At 47.0% G+C, this 13,436-nt stretch overlaps 1 long non-coding RNA gene across 1 annotated transcript; it reads left to right on the plus strand.

Moving 5' to 3' along the window:
* Positions 1–1,538: 1,538 nt before the first annotated feature.
* On the plus strand, positions 1,539–8,957 carry LOC143339376 (uncharacterized). Its single transcript, XR_013079321.1, has 3 exons — positions 1,539–1,933; positions 2,387–2,450; positions 8,672–8,957. It is a non-coding gene; the product is annotated as an uncharacterized LOC143339376 (long non-coding RNA).
* The last annotated feature ends 4,479 nt before the right edge of the window (positions 8,958–13,436 follow it).

Consider the following 13,436-nt stretch of genomic DNA (forward strand, 5'->3'; position numbering starts at 1 on the left):
CTGAATTTATCATCAGAATCATCCTGCTTTTGTTCCATCATCACAGAGTGGGATGTTGCACAAAAGAGGAAGAGACAGGAAGGTGAGAAGAGGAGCGGACATGTCAGAGTCGGAGGCTGGACGTTTCAGAGCCACAGAACGAGACAAGTGGCAGAGTTGCAAACCACCAGAGTGGCGCTCAACCATAGCTTTCCTGTTTTTGTTTGGCCATAACCACCGGGCTGCACTCTGTGTACACTTCACTGGCACCATGACTCTGCTGGACAGTATAATACAAGCTTCCACGCCCGTTTCAGAGCTTGATGTGAAGGAGGCAGTTTGTATCAGAGTAAGGCCTGGTTAGGGTGGAGTAATGTGAGGTTTGTGATACCTGCTGTTGGTCATCTGCCGAGCTAAGTTCTTGATTTCTTACAGTTCTCTGAGTGGCTTTTGTACATGCTTTTGTGCTACAGTTTTTATCTATTCAGTTATTTGAAGTGCAAAACCCTGTAGTTCTATAGTCCGTGCTGGTCACCAGTGACACTGAGACAGTGATCCCTGTGTGTTAGCACACCACATTTTAAAAGAGTAAAGGGTATTGACGCAGATATTAAGATATTCAACCATTGTGTGTCTGCAACAAACTCCTTTTGCTGTGTTTCACACCCTTCTTACCCAAGACAAATTACACATTTATTCGTGTGAAAGTAACTTGGCTTAATTTGTTCGCTGCAGATTGTAAAGGATATCCTGGAGTACACAGAGTTGAAGTTGGCTGGCTTCGTATAAATGGAGACACAAAAACACTTGCACAAATGATGGAAACAGCAAAGGATGTCACTCTTTTCACAAAAAGAATATGCAAGGAACTTCAAGGATACAATATAAATGTGGACACTTAAATCCTACTACTGTGTGGACTGTCAGCATACTACATGCTGTGGCTCTAATGTAATGTATTATAGTTGTTGTAGTGCTGACAAGGGTTGGGGGTTAATGTGATCAATGTCAGTGTAGCAGCATAGAAATATTGTCTATTTATCTATGCACTGCTGCACGTAATGAGCCGGGCGACGGCCAATCAGGGAAACGAGCGGCGTATAAAAGCGACAGCTCGTTCCCCGGGTCCGTCCTCTCTGCACTTCACCTGACGCGTCATTTCCGGGTCAGAGCTGTCGGTCTTCAACAGATTGCTGTGCGCCGCTTCGTGCCCCCCTGAGTTTACTCCTGTGCGTGGCCTTTGTGTGGTTGAGAGCTCTGGTGACTGTCTGCAGCCCTCTCGCTTCCCTTGTGTGTGTGTGCGCGTATGTCCATCTTCAACAGGTTAAACGGCGATCAGGCCGCAATAATCAGCTGACTGGGGCCACTGCTGTTTTGTCTCCACAAGAAGTTTCCTCCGCGTTGTTCTGGCGGAGCGAGTGGTCTTGCCACGGCGGCTCGGCCCGCGAGTCTAATAAAACTTTTTAACCGGGGTTGCGTCCCTCTTTCTTAACCGGATGCGTGTGTGTTTCCTACTCTCCCTGTCCCTGTGTTATTTACATTAGATTTATTTGGTTGTATTTTGTTTATTTTGATTTTGTATTCTTTCTTTCATCCCATTTATTTAGTTATTTGACTTAGTTTGATTTCAATTGTCTCCTCTGTTTCTTATGTTTGCTGGGTTAATTTGAGGGGTTTGTCCCTTGGTATCGTTTGTTATAAGTTCTAATTTAAATGATTTATTTTTGTATATTTTTGGTTAAGAGTTTAACTTTGTTTGAACTTTGGTTTGATTCTGAATGATTTTGTTGGTTTCTCTTCTGTTGTTGTCCCAGTCCCGTTAATTTGTTTTCCCCCTTTTCAGCTGCTGGAGGCCGGTGGTGGTGACGGTGCCGGTGGAAGGTGGTGGTGTCCTCCGGTTTGTGTGCTGTGCTCCCCTGGGATTTGGTCACTTCACTGTCCATCACGTGTGTGTGTGTGTGGGTGTTTTAAGTTGGTACTACTTTTTCATATTTGTTTGGCTCACTCCCCCCTTCACTAGCACTCGCCCACCCCGATGCCTCAGCTCCTGATCAGGTCCCCCTTTTTCCTCCCTGTGTGAATGGTTTGCTTTTAAAAATACAATTTAATAAACTTGTCCTTTTTAAACTTTGGAACCACGTCTCTGCCCATCAGTAGAAACGGACCTGTGTGTCGATTTCCCTGGGTGAAATTCCCGGGGTGGCATTGTCGTGCAACCGTTAGTGTGTACAAGCATACATATAGTACTCCGATTAATCACTTCCTCCTACTCCTCCCTCGCCACAAACTTGGCGTTGTCGGCAGGATTCTACTCCTGAACGGCTGAGACGTGTGTTCCTTATTTATTCTTATTCTTATTGTGGATTCTGTCTTGTGTGCACTAATTTTGTTTTTTTTTTGTATGCAGACTGGAGAGCTTGGAGACAAAGCAGCAGTGGTTCCTAACAGATCTTCTTGACAGTTCTGGTGAGGTATTTACTACAGTTGTGGTTTTTGTGGTGCCGTTGCACCCTATTGACTACTTGTAGTGTAGTGAGTATTGTCCCAATTATGGAGGAAGAAATTCAGCAACTTAGAGACCTGATCGCACAGTTGAAAGCTGATAATGAGCGGTTGCGGCAGGGACAGGATAGCCCTGGTGCTCAACCATCTACCTCTGCAGCACCTACTGTTCCTTCTGCCTCAAGTCTCCCTGTAGCAGAGAGACTCATTTTCGTGCCCAGAGATAGGAAGTGTCCTATCTTTAGGGGAAGGACAGGTATAGGGTTGAGTGAGTGGATGGAGGAGGTGCAAGCATGTATGAGGGCTCGGCATTTATCCTGGTCCGACCAGGCATTTTTCCTGTTTGACCATCTAGAGGGAGAAGCCAGAGAGGAGATCAGGTATCGCCCCAGCGCAGAGAGAGAGGACCCTGCTAAAATACTTGCCATTTTAAAGGAGCTGTATGGGTGCTCTGAGTCCTATGTTGCCCTGCAGGAGGCCTTCTTTTCTAGGAAGCAGCAAGAGGGAGAGACTCTTCAGGAGTTCTCCCTTGCTCTGATGGCACTTATGGAGAGGGTGAAGCAGTGTGCACCTGCTGGAATGACAAATGCTGAAGATCTTCTGAGAGACCAGTTTGTCGAGCATGTGTTGAATGGTTCCTTGCGCCGCGAGTTGAAGCAGTTGGTGCGTAGGCAGCCTAACCATACCTTGTTGGATGTGAGGGCAGAGGCAATCCGATGGGAGCGTGAGGGGCTACCTGGTGGTGTGAGAGGCCGCAGTCAATCTGTCCCCTCCGTGTATGGTGTCCAATATGGTGTTCAAGGCGGCCCCCAGAGTGCTGCCTCCTCATCAGCATCTGAGATGAGTCAGATGAGAGAGATGTTGGCACGTCAGCAAGAGCAGCTTAATCAGCTTGTGGGAAGCATTGCTCAGCTGCAGAACTCCTATCAGCACCGTCGTCCACCTCGTAGCGGCCCCCTAATCTGCAGGCGTTGTAATCAGCCTGGACATTTTGCAAGGGAGTGTGACGGGGTGCGTGTTCCTCCTCGCTTACAAGCCCCCTCACAACCCTCTTCCCATCTTGACCGGCAGTCTCGTTCCGCTTCGGTGTCGGAAAACTAGAGCCCACCGAACTGCAGAGCCACAGTTTGGGTGGGGCCGCTACTGGCTCAGAAGCTGTTTCAATCAGCATGGACGCTTCCACGCTGATTTCTTCCTGTCCCCATTTAGATGTGGACATGGGTGGGGTGAAGGTTCCCTGTTTGGTAGATACTGGTTCCATGGTGTCTACAGTGTCTGAGAGCTTTTTCCGCCAGCATCTTGAGCCCTGGGGCCAGGAGCGTCTCCGCTCATGTCATTGGTTGGAGCTTAGAGCTGCCAATGGTCTGGCAATTCCTTACATCGGCTATTTGGAGCTGGAGGTGCAACTTTGTGGCAAACTGATGCCCCACTGTGGCGTTTTAGTTGTGAGAGATCCCCCTGGTGGGGTGCCCGCTCAAGTGCCTGGTGTTTTGGGGATGAACGTCATCCGCAAATGCTACCAGGAGCTCTTTGGGCAGTATGGTGCAGCCTGGTTCTCTCAGCCCTGTGTCTCTGAGGCCCCTGGGCAAGTCTTCTCCGCGCTGCAAAAGTGTCACCAGGCTAGCACTCAAGCCTTTCGGGACACTCCAGGGAGAGTGAAGGTCAGGGGTAAGAAGCCCTGGCGGATCCCTGGAGGTGTCCTGAAGGTCGTGGCCACCACGTGCTCTCAGCAGTACTCTGGCTCTACAGTACTCTTCGAGCCGTTGGACTCTGGTTTGCCTGATGGGTTGCTGGCTTCCCCTGCCCTGGTTCAAGTCATCAGGGGCACAGCCTATATACCCATCCTCAATGTTGGCTCAACTGATGTGGTGTTGCATCCCCGCACTGTGGTTGGCACACTGGACCTGGTAAACGTTGTCAGTCTTCCTTCCGGCGTCACTGAGGTGCCCTCGGGTGTAGCCACCGTGTCCTCCCACACAGCTTCTCCTAGTGTGCAGCAGCAGGTGGAGAATTTGGATCTGTCTTCCTTGTCCGCAGAGGAACAGGGTCGGGTGAGGTCTTTGCTTAGGCAGTACACCCCTGTCTTCTCAGCTCACGAGGGAGATCTGGGCTGTACCAACCTCATTTCCCACGACATCCCCCTGGTTGATGACATCCCTGTTAGGCAGCGCTACAGGCGTATTCCACCCTCAGAATATGAGGTTGTGAAGGAGCACATCAACCAGCTGCTTTCATCCCAAGTCATTCGGGAAAGTAGCAGCCCCTACGCATCCCCTATTGTGTTGGTGAGAAAAAGAGATGGGAGCATTCGCATGTGCGTTGACTACAGGCAGCTTAACAGTAAGACCCGAAGAGATGCCTTCCCTCTGCCACGTATAGAGGAGTCTCTGGATGCTTTGCATGGTGCTTGCTGGTTTTCCACCCTGGACTTGGCCAGTGGTTACAATCAGGTGCCTGTCACCGAGGCAGATCGGCCAAAGACTGCCTTCTGCACCCCGTTTGGCTTATTTGAGTGGAACAGAATGCCTTTTGGACTCTGTAATGCCCCCAGCACTTTCCAGAGGTTAATGCAGCGTATCTTTGGAGACCAACAGTGCCAGTCATTACTGTTGTATCTGGATGATATCGTGGTCTTTTCCTCAACAATAGAACAACACCTTGAGAGACTGAAGGTGGTGCTGGGGCGCCTCGAACATGAGAACCTTAAGGCCAAGTTCAGCAAGTGCTCTTTCTTCCAGAAGGAGGTGCACTACCTGGGGCATGTGATCTCTGGCGACGGTGTCGCCACTGATCCAGGTAAAATCGAAGTGGTAGCCAATTGGCCGATTCCCACTACTGCCTCAGAGCTGCGTTCCTTCCTTGGCTTTGCCAGTTATTACCGCCGATTTGTGGAGGGCTTTGCCAAGTTGGCAACCCCTCTGCATAAGGTGGTGGCTGAGTGTGGGGCTGCCAAAACTGGTAGGAAGTCTGGTCATGGGGTCATTCGGTGCTGGACTGCTGAGTGCCAACAGAGTTTCGATGCATTGAAAGCTAAGCTTACCACTGCACCAGTGTTGGCTTATGCCGATTTTGCCCTCCCGTTTATTCTGGAGGTTGATGCGAGCCATGGTGGCTTGGGGGCAGTGCTCTCACAGTCACAGGCGGGCAAGGTGAGACCGATAGCCTACGCTAGCCGGTGCCTGAGCCCCACAGAATGAAACATGGCAAACTACAGCTCCATGAAGCTTGAGTTCTTGGCCCTGAAGTGGGCTATGACCGAAAAATTTCGGGAGTACCTGTTGGGCAATAAGTGTATTGTATACACTGACAACAACCCCCTCAGTCATTTGTCCTCTGCCAAGTTGGCGGCCACAGAGCAGAGGTGGGCAGCCCAGCTAGCCTCGTTCGATTTTGAGCTGAAGTACCGGTCGGGGAGGAGCAACACCAATGCTGATGCGCTCTCTCGTCAGCACCAACCTGGCCCCTCAGATGTGGAAACTATGCTCTCTGGTACTGCCATACCTAAACCATTGCAGCGAGCTTTGGGGTTGGAGAAGGTTGAGGCAGCTCAAGCTGTGATGGTAGCCATGCCACAGCACACCCCCTCCGAGCTCCGTGCCTTTCAACAGGCTGATCCTGTTATACAGGAAATGTGGGAATTTTGGAGGAACAGGCGGCGTCCCAGTCGGGAAGAGCGGGAACGACTGTCCCAGTCCACACTGGCTCTGCTTCGGCAGTGGGACCGCCTGGTTGAGAAGGACGGGGTCCTGTATCGCCAGGTGTTCCGCCCCGATGGTGCTGAAGCGGTGCTCCAGCTTTTGTTGCCTGGTGCGCTAATTAGTGAGGTGTTGACCCAAGTTCACCAGGAGCATGGGCACCAGGGAGTGGAGCGAACATTGGCCCTCCTACGGTCCCGATGCTATTGGCCTGGTATGTCTGCTGAGGTGGCCCGGTGGTGTCAAACCTGTGAAAGGTGTCAGGTGGCAAAAGATGTTCACCCGAAAGCTGGCAGCCCTATGGGGCATCTGTTGGCCTCGCGCCCTAATGAGATTCTGGCCATTGATTACACCACTCTAGAGCCTGCCCAGAATGGTGTGGAAAACGTCCTTGTTCTGACAGACGTTTTCAGCAAATATACCATAGCTGTCCCCACCCGGGATCAGCGTGCTGCCACTGTGGCCAAGGTTCTGGTGGTAGAATGGTTTTATAAATTTGGTGTCCCTGCTCGGCTACATTCTGACCAGGGGCGGAATTTCGAAAGCTCTCTTATTCAGCAGCTATGCAGTTTGTATGGCGTTGCCAAGTCACGCACTACCCCATACCATCCAGCAGGGAATGGTCAGTGTGAGCGGTTTAACCGCACACTCCACAACTTGCTGCGTACACTGCCTGTGTCCCGTAAAAGGGATTGGAACGCGTGCCTACCCCAGGTCCTCTATTGCTATAACACCACTCCCCACCAGGCGACAGGAGCATCTCCTTTCTTCCTGATGTTTGGTCAAGAGCCTAGATTGCCGGTAGACTTCCTGTTGGGTCGAGTTGAGAGTCCTGTGGGTGGGCCTGTTCATGAGTGGGTGCAAGAGCACCAGGCCAGACTCCAGGTAGCGTTTGAGGGTGCAAGGGAACGCCTACAACAGGCTGCAGATCGCCGGAAGAGGGCCCATGACGAGCATGTCAGAGATCTGCCACTGAGTGAAGGGCAGCTGGTATTTTTGCGTGACTTCAGTGCAAGGGGGCCCCACAAGACCCGAGATCGATGGAGTTCCATACAGTATCGAGTGCTGAGGGCTCCTAAACCAGGTGGTGCAGTGTATACTGTTGTGCCAGTGGACGACCAGTCCAAGGCCAGACAGGTCCACCGCACCATGTTGAAGGCTGTGGTTGGAGTAGACTCCCCTGGCCATGCTCCGTTACCTAACTCGCCACCGGCAGAAGAGCCACTCTCTGAGGATGAGTGCTTGGCTGATTATGACTTGCTTGTTCAGCAGCAACCCTCTGGGGTTACTCCGGTCGTGCCTTCTACCAGCTCCGCCACCGTGACTGAAACTACGTCCCAGGCCCCAGTGCTACCACCTGACCTTGACTGTCCTCGGTATGGCCCTTCAACAGTTCCACCCAGTGGAGCCTCGACCTCTGTGGCTGTTCCTCCTGTCAGTGGTCCTGGCCCAAGCCACCTGGTCCTGCGCCGGACCACACGGTCAACTGCTGGCCATCACCCTAATGTCCACCGCCTCCCACGATCCGCTGGGGACGTGCAGGTTGCCAGTGCTGCTGTTCCTGTGTCTAATGCTGTCTCAGCTCTGTTTAGACCCTGGAACTAGCCTCATACTGTTAGCATTAATTCAGCCATCGTCGGGACGACGATGCAGAAAGGGGGGGTAGAATGTAGCAGCATAGAAATATTGTCTATTTATCTATGCACTGCTGCACGTAATGAGCCGGGCGACGGCCAATCAGGGAAACGAGCGGCGTATAAAAGCGACAGCTCGTTCCCCGGGTCCGTCCTCTCTGCACTTCACCTGACGCGTCATTTCCGGGTCAGAGCTGTCGGTCTTCAACAGATTGCTGTGCGCCGCTTCGTGCCCCCCTGAGTTTACTCCTGTGCGTGGCCTTTGTGTGGTTGAGAGCTCTGGTGACTGTCTGCAGCCCTCTCGCTTCCCTTGTGTGTGTGTGCGCGTATGTCCATCTTCAACAGGTTAAACGGCGATCAGGCCGCAATAATCAGCTGACTGGGGCCACTGCTGTTTTGTCTCCACAAGAAGTTTCCTCCGCGTTGTTCTGGCGGAGCGAGTGGTCTTGCCACGGCGGCTCGGCCCGCGAGTCTAATAAAACTTTTTAACCGGGGTTGCGTCCTTCTTAACCGGATGCGTGTGTGTTTCCTACTCTCCCTACTCCTGTGTTATTTACATTAGATTTATTTGGTTGTATTTTGTTTATTTTGATTTTGTATTCTTTCTTTCATCCCATTTATTTAGTTATTTGACTTAGTTTGATTTCAATTGTCTCCTCTGTGTCTTATGTTTGCTGGGTTAATTTGAGGGGTTTGTCCCTTGGTATCGTTTGTTATAAGTTCTAATTTAAATGATTTATTTTTGTATATTTTTGGTTAAGAGTTTAACTTTGTTTGAACTTTGGTTTGATTCTGAATGATTTTGTTGGTTTCTCTTCTGTTGTTGTCCCAGTCCCGTTAATTTGTTTTCCCCCTTTTCAGCTGCTGGAGGCCGGTGGTGGTGACGGTGCCGGTGGAAGGTGGTGGTGTCCTCCGGTTTGTGTGCTGTGCTCCCCTGGGATTTGGTCACTTCACTGTCCATCACGTGTGTGTGTGTGGGTGTTTTAAGTTGGTACTACTTTTTCATATTTGTTTGGCTCACTCCCCCCTTCACTAGCACTCGCCCACCCCGATGCCTCAGCTCCTGATCAGGTCCCCCTTTTTCCTCCCTGTGTGAATGGTTTGCTTTTAAAAATACAATTTAATAAACTTGTCCTTTTTAAACTTTGGAACCACGTCTCTGCCCATCAGTAGAAACGGACCTGTGTGTCGATTTCCCTGGGTGAAATTCCCGGGGTGGCGTTGTCGTGCAACCGTTAGTGTGTACAAGCATACATATAGTACTCCGATTAATCACTTCCTCCTACTCCTCCCTCGCCACATCAGGTTATCTCCAGTCTCACCCTAATGGAAACTGAATGATGATCAAATTATCAGTGAGCTTTGTTAAAATAAAATATTGTTGTGTGTACAGCATGTTGTTATACAGCGTTAGCCTGGGGGCCCAGCAACTGTATCAGGGTGTCACTGTATGTCACTTCACATAAGCTGAGTAGAGATGTTTTGGATATGAGGGGAGCTCTTCAACTAATGATAACTGATGTGATAAGAGCGCTACATCCTCAACAATTGCTGCCCTTCATGCCCGCATGTTAAAATAACTGTGAATGCTGGCAGTGTTGCAAAAAGTTATTTAAAGTCCATCAGTCTCTTAATCACCTGAAACAGGCTCTCCAGACGTTCAGGGCCGAGCCGTACCTTACCCTGCCTGTCGGGGAAATAACATTAGCTGCCATTAGCTCAGCAGCTGAAGAGAGCCTGACAGCTGTGGATGGGATCACTTCAAATGAAACCTGATGCCTTCAGCCTTAACGTGGACGTGATTGACAGTTTGTCATTATTACTATAGGTAGACAACTAACAGTCACAACTAAATATAGTTCCTCTTTTCTATATAATGGTAAGCATACTGAAAGAAGAAAGATTGCCAGTCATGTTGCTGTTATCACTGATATCAATTAAATAAATACAGATAATATGTATGACATAAAGGGTTTTTATTTTCCTAAGAAATCTCACTTGTAGAATGTAGTTGAAGTTAAAGAGTCAGTTGTGAAAAGCCAAATGCTTTAATTTTGTATTTCTGAGTTGCCATGAGGGCTGGATCAGATGGTCTTGTGGGCCTCACACGGCATGGAGGCTGAACATTCCCCATCACCACACTGGAGACAGCTTTTGAGCTTATGAATGAGTCAGTGATGGACTGTGATCGGATGTAGTGTTTGATAAGCTCGTTAGATAACAGAAAAGCCACCTAAAGGAGTTTCACATCACCTGGTCTGTCATTTTAATCCTGTTTGGAGCACATATCCGAGGCCTTACTTTCACTCCCAGCCCACCTAGTTACCTCCTGTTTTGCAGAGACCTAGCTTGTCATCCATAATTTAAATCCCGTCCAGACATAGTTGTATTTTAAAGTGGAATTCTTAGTTTCTTCCATAAGAAGAGCTGCTTGTCTTTCTACTTCATCTTTTTTTAATCAGCACAGTGTCAAATTTGACTTTTATGTTAGAAGGGAGGATATTAAAAATGTTTTTGCTGATGTGATGGACAGAAACATGTTGATACTAACATGGAAATGGGAAAAAAATATGTACTATACTCTCTATATTTTTGTTAGTCCAGCCTAATCTAGGTGTGTTGCAGCATCCTGTTCTGTTGGACAATAAACTGCTTCACAAAAGAGGTATGATTTCCAAGCAGGAGCCAGGAGTCGATGAACTATGTGGAAATATTATTGTCTGGTTAGCAACAAAGCGAGTGTGCTGACATTTAGCAAGCCAGCTAAGTTGCAGAGCGTATTCCCAGCTGACCCTGTGAGCATCATTACATCATCACCAAGCTTCCAGCACCTCAACAAAACCCATCATGGCGAAAAGGAACTTGTGAAGATGCAACCATTGATGTTTCTCTTAATAACTGTGTTTATCATCTCCTCAGTCCCATCAGTCACCACAGAGGTCAAATCGTGTCACGGAGGATGAAGCGTGCTCGGAATGCTAACAAGTCCTCTGGATCCACAGATTTTAGAAACCCTAGTTAAATATTGATACTGAGGATGATTAAAATTTCATAGTAGGCAGAGAGGGGCTGTGCTGAAGCAGACCAGTGGGCTGCTAAAGGTGTGAATGTTGACTTAGCATTACTTATTGATCACCACCGATGGCCCGCATCACTCACTGGCGAGGACAGAGGGGCTGTATTAACAGTAACTTTAACTGCTGTTACAATCGGATTTGACCTCCGTTGGACATTTTAAATAAATAACACCGCAATTAGGTAATATGACAATAAATGCCTTTAGATAATTTTGAGATGTTTCGCTACTGTAATACTGACATATGATGATGATTATATGGATTTTGCATTCAAATGATGAGGGAGCTATATTTATCAGGTTCTTTGAATAAAGTCATATAAAAAAGTAGATTTCAAAGACATGCATGAGGTAATTTTTATTTCTACTTGATGCTGCTATGAGGAGAGGCTTATAATAGGAGTTTGCCTTCATTAGACAGAATAATATTAAAACCTTCATAATTTAATAAACCTTAAAAAGCTTAATGAAAGCTCTTAAATCTCAGCCTGTTCAGCAAATTATTCTCCATATTCTCCGCTAAACATTTAATTAAGTAAACTGTTCCACTTGCAGTAACAAAATAATAATGTGTAAGCAGACGAATGCTAAAGTAGAAATATTTTACTAAATTTGCATTTAAATCTTAAAGCCTCTGTGGAATTGTAATTGTACAATTAATATGCACTGAAGCAAGAACGCTGCTCAAAGAGATTTGGAAATTTTTGCTCATTAGAGACGAGTAAGAATCCAGTGCCTGAACCTCTCATCATATAATTTGAAGCTTGTTAAGAGAGTAGTGGGACTAAGTGAAGATACAGCAGACAGGTGTTTTCCCCCGAGGTCTGTCTGTCTTTATGTCTGTCTGTCTGCCTCTGTCTGTCTCTCTCTGCCCCCATTACCCTCCTCACTACTCTGTCACTGACAATTAGCACAGGGCCATGACTTCATCCACTAATGGTTATGAGAGGAGCTGACAGCACAGCAGACCGTGGCGTATGCAATATGGATGGAAGCCTTCTGCCTGTCTGACTGCGTGTGTGTCTCTTTGTCTGAATTCTCTCACTCAGTCCATTTGTTAGGTTAGCATTGCTGCGTGTAAGCATTTTCCAGAAGACAAGCTGCCCTAAAGGCTTTATGAAATGAGTTGATGTTAAAGCCGCAGTCAGGAAGTTAATATTAGGGATATATATAGAGATGAAGTCACGACGCCAAATCACAGCTAGCTGCTTTTCTACGAGCTTCTAGCCATTAACTGTAATTCAATGCATCCACTCATTTATTGGTTTATTAATTAATTTATTAATAAATGTTAAACCTCATTGTCCTTATCCATGACATCCTCCCATGCTCTATTCCAATATCATCTTTCCAACTTTTTGGTGGTGATTTCTGCTGTCTGGGTGGCAGAATTTGTCTCTGACAGTCATAAGGTGGGTTTTCTTCCACCTGTTTTTATGTGTAGCATAAGAAAAACCTGTGTAGAAACACTGACAATTCTAAATGATGTTGAAATATAGCAAAAAAAACCCAAAAACCTCAAATTAGGGAAATAAAACGTTATATTTCTGTATTTGCTATGTTGTTTTTCAGTGTTTGACGTTTGACTGTCATTTATTTAATTATGTCTACTAGCTGCATCCTCTTTTACCTGCAATGGTTTAATGTGACAGGGAAAGCTGCGCCCCCAACTGTTTATCTCCACAAAGCAACTCCAAATAATCTCATAATGGGAGTGGATGAAGCACACCTTAATTCACATGTTCTTTTGCCGCTTTTTTTTTTTTTTTAAATTCTTCATTTGAATGGAAACCTGGCTTTGGTTTGTCAAGCTGGTAAGATTTAACCTATAACTGTCTTGGAATTTTGGGAAATGGTGTTTGTGAACAACTGCTAACAGAAATATTGGAACAAAAAGAGCATTTTTTTTCTTTTTTTTCTTTTCTTTTCTTTTCTTTTTTTTTTTTTTTTTTAAAAGAATTTGTGATCCCTGTCTATAAAAAGTAGAGTTAAATTCATGACACTCTCTTTAGCAAGGTGCAAGAGAGATGAGAGGTGTTACTGTAATGTAAAATGAACAAACACGCTGATCACTACAGTCCCTGTGCTCTTAATTGGCATATTAAAGCTTATTATATTGTTTTTATGGCCAATAACTTTACTGTTATGATTCAGTGTCACTGCTCTCATCAACCCCATGTCCAGCCACAGGAGGCAACAGTTTTTAGCAAACCAGCTCTGATAAGCTGTCTGTACTCAACTTGCCCAGCATTTAGTGGCTAAAAAGATATTTTTCTCAAGAGTTGGTGAAGACTAAAACCAACCCGGGAGGAGCGTGAATGTAACTTTAATGAATGCTGATGTTGCTCCATGTCTGTTGGATGTGTATTAATGCAGGTTAAAGTAATCTGTGTTATAATAATGTCACCATGGTTTTGAACTGAGCTGGACGTCTGTAAAGCAATGCAGCAGAGGCCCAACTGATGGCTTAAAATGAATGTGGCAAGTGGTGCTGTCGACACATACATCCATAATGAGTAGAAGAATCTTTAGCTTATAGAAAGCCCCATA

The sequence above is a fragment of the Chaetodon auriga genome, chromosome 20 (genome assembly GCF_051107435.1).
Source record: "Chaetodon auriga isolate fChaAug3 chromosome 20, fChaAug3.hap1, whole genome shotgun sequence".
Classification (NCBI taxonomy): Eukaryota; Metazoa; Chordata; class Actinopteri; order Chaetodontiformes; family Chaetodontidae; genus Chaetodon; species Chaetodon auriga.